The following is a 3759-nucleotide window of genomic DNA, read 5'->3' as shown; positions in this document are numbered from 1 at the left end:
GACCATGTTGGCCCTTCCCCTACACAGGGTCCAGGTCCTCTCCCCTACTCCCACCCCCCAACTCCCCGGAGCCCCTTCTTCTCTCCTGTGGGGCTCCCCCAGCTCATGCCCAGCAGGGCTCCTCTGCAGTGACGGCTCCCTCCCCTCGTCCTGGGAGCACCCCCTCACTTTGGGCAGATGGCAAGTCAAGGGCGGGCGGCACACTTGTAACTCACTTCCCGCATGGCCGACCAGGGCGGGGACAGCAGGCCCTGTGGTTTAGCCCTGAGGCAGGGCTGAGCTGGGGAGCCCCTCTCCCTGAGGACTCCCAGAGAAACACTCTGGACTGCCAGGGGCTCCCTGAAGGGCTTTTGTTACCAAAGGTGGGGTGGGGGCTGGGGAGGGGTGAGGCACGGGCCTTGGTGCCCAGTGCTGTCCCTGGGCTGGCCCGCCTGCCCACCGGCGCCCTGGCTGGGCCCCCTGGGCCCCCTTCCCCTGCTGGTCATGCAGTGTCTGTATATAAGGACCTTGGAATGATGTCCCCATTTCTGCCTGATTTGCAACTTTTCTCGTTGATGTTGTGTTGTCTTGGGGGACCCCTCTGGGGGGGACCTGCCCTGTGCCCCTTCCTCCCTGCTGCAGTGCCCCCCACCCCAGGCCTCGATTGTTCCATGTTGTAAATACCCCTGGGGCCGTGGTGGGATGGGGGGCGCAGGCCGGGGAAACAACGGGTGGGTGGGGGCGGGGACAGGGGTAACATTCGCCTATCAGCAGAGCTGGGCTTTTATTTAATTTTTTTTAAAGAAATACAAATCTATATTTTTTTGGAACTGTTGCGCTGTGCCCTGGGGGGGGATCCCTGCTCAGGCTGGCCTCCCACATCCCAATGAGCATCAGAGGGGCCCTGAGGCTGTGGGGGGCAGCTGGACAGGGGTGGGATGACTGTGCCTCGGGCCTGGTTGGGTGAGTTGGGAGCAGGAAGGTTTGCTCAGGGGGTGGCCGGCTGCTGTCCCCAGTATGGGGGCCTGCACCCTCCCCCTCCCTGCCCCAGCCCCCAGCCCCTGCCATGACTGACCCGTCAGCCTGTAAAACCACCATTGCCTTGACCTCAGGGGGTGGGAAGGGCTGCCTCAGGGCGCCCCACACTCCAGGCCCCCTTCTTCCAGCTGGGCTTCCCTTTGCCAGGGTCAGGGATCCCGTGGGGGAGGGGGTGGAGAGATTGGGGGGCAGAGAAGCCCAGTCAGCCATGATGAGGTGCGGCCTTTGCTTCACCTCAGGGGGCCAGGGTGTGAGGGGCGTCCTACAGAGCCCCCGTCTCAAAGCCTCAGCCCTTCTTCCTTCCAGAGACCCCCACTGCCTTGGCCCATACCTCTCCAGTCCCCAGGGGCCCGGGCTGGGAGGCTGGAGACTCAGGGTATGGTCCTCGCTTGACTTCGGCTAAGCTTGGGGTGGGGGTGGGGTAGCCCAAGTGTGGGAGGGGTGGGTACAGGCTGCTGGGTCGTCCAGTGCCTTTGGGAGCTGTGCTGCTGGGGACTTGACTCCTGTAACCCCAGAGACACCAACCCCACCCCAGAAAAGCCAGGGGGCTGAAGAATAACCCTGTTCTTTGCCCCTTACCCCTAAGTTGACTTGGGGTAGCAGTTTTGCTAGGAAGGAGAGTGTTGTTGGTCTGGCAGCCCCTGCAGACACAGCCCTTCCGTGGAGGGCAGGAGGTGCGGTGTGCTGGGGTGGCAGCAGCCAGGTCTTGGGGTTGGCCAAAGGCTCCTTTCCCTGGGGGAGGCCCAGGAAGTGGGCTGGGGGCTTGTTTGGGAGACAGCCCCTTCCCCCTGCACAAACGGGGCAGGTGCAATAGTGGTAGAGTGGTAGCCTGAGGTGCCCAGCTGGTGGGGCAGCGGCCTCCAGGGCTGTCGTGCGTCCTGGCAGTCCTCACTGGGGCAAGAAGGGTGTAGGAGGCCCACGTGCTTGGTGGAGAGGGTTGTCTAGACCCTGGTGTCCGTGGACTTCTGCCAGAAGCCCCCGATGGCCTGGGTCCTGCACCCTGGCCACGGACACCCCCGAGCACCGAGAGGGAGGCCAGAGGAGCATTTTGCACAATGGAGAAGCCAGAAGGCAGGGAGTGGCCCAGCCTCCTTGGGGAGGGCTCCGGAGCAAGCCCTTCTTCCCACCGGCAGAGGCAGGGCCCCTCCGGCCTCCTGGTTGGGGTTGGGTGCTCAGTCTCTCACCACCTGGGCACTCAAGAGGTGAAACCAAAGGTGGGCAGGGGAGGGGTGACAGCCCCGGGTCCTGGGTCCCCTGCTGGCTCCTGGGTCTGCGAAGCCCTCCCTGTTGCCTGAGTCGCGTGCAGTTTTATGTACCGATAGGCGACATTTGGCCAGAGGAGACCCCCTCAAGCCCAGCCTGACCTAGTCAGTGTCTTCCTCGAGGGGACCTGTGGGTCCCCAGCCCCCTACTTCAGGGCACGTCTCCTGGTAGGGGGAGGGCATCTGGGGACATTTCTCTTCTAGGGTCCCTAAAGCATGTGTCGGGGAGGTCTCTGGGTATCCCTCACCTCTGGGGCTCCCATTGTAGGAGCCTCTGGGGAACTTGTACTCCCGCTGGGGACCACGGGAGCTCTCCCCTCCCTACTCAGGCTCTCTGGGGAGCCTGTTTCCTCCCATGGTCCTTGGGAGCACTTAAGGCAAGTTGGCCCCCGGGGGCCCTGCCCCTTCCTGGGAAGGGGTGTTCTGGCCCTCCCCCTGGCCCTCCTGTGGGGGTGCCCCTGCCCCGCAGCACTTGGGGGTGAGGCTGGGCATTTCTGAGTTGTCTTTTTCTCCTAGGGGCTCTGGGGTCCCCTCTCTCTCCCTCACCCGCCCCCCCACCCCCAGGGCCGGGCCTCTGGAGCCATTTCTGCCCTGGGGGGGCGGGAGGGATGGTCTCCGGGTATGGGGAGCGCTGGTGTGGCCGTGAGAAAGTCTCTTAGGCGGCGTCTCCGTGCGGGACTTCTCTGGGAGGGGGGGACTGTGTCTCGCCCGTGGGTTTCCGGGGCGGGTGTGTGTGCCCGTGGGGAAGGGAGACTGCGTCTCCTAGGGGTGTTGGAGTGGGGAGGGGGGCCGTGTCTCTCTCGTTGGGGGTCGGGGAGGGGGGTTGGGGGCGCGTCGGGTGCCCTCGTGGGGTTGTGTTTCTCGGTTCGTGCCACTTCCCAACGCCTCGCTCCTCCCGGGAAGGGCCCCCGCCCCACCCCCACTCCACCCCGTCCCCGGCGCTGCGAGCACAATCCCGTTGATTTGTAATGATTTCTGTCTCTTTCCGTCTTTCTCTTTCTCCGACCGCCCTCCCCTCCCCCCCGCCGCGAGCATGCGCAGGCACCGCCCCTCCCCCTCCGGTTCGGTTCGTTTCCGGTTTGTTTGCTGAGCTGTCAATGAAAGACCCGTGTAATTATCCCCCGAGCTTTACAATAAAAGTGTGAAAACCGGACCCCATTCCGCTTCTTGCAGGCTCTCCGGTCTGCGTCCCGGTTAGAGTGGGAGCCAAGACTGGAGATGGCTGGGGGGGGCGCGAAGGGGAGAGGGGCCAGACCTCACACCGCAGCGGCCGGCTACTCCACGGCGGCCCCCACGTGCTGGCCCAGCCCGCCCCGCCCCGCCCCACGGGCAGGCGGTCCCCACGTGCTCTCACACCCTGCCCCTCGGCTCAGGTGCAGGCCAGGGCAGCAGAGAGCGGGCTGCGCCGCTTTCTTCCCGCAGCGCTCCAGCCTGAGGACGGGCTGGCGGGCGCTGGCCCCTGCTGGGCTTCCCGGGGTGG

This window comes from Oryctolagus cuniculus, chromosome 6 (genome assembly GCF_051225735.1).
Source record: "Oryctolagus cuniculus isolate XC-2025 breed Fujian yellow rabbit chromosome 6, ASM5122573v1, whole genome shotgun sequence".
Classification (NCBI taxonomy): domain Eukaryota; kingdom Metazoa; phylum Chordata; class Mammalia; order Lagomorpha; family Leporidae; genus Oryctolagus; species Oryctolagus cuniculus.
This window is presented reverse-complemented; position numbering follows the sequence as displayed.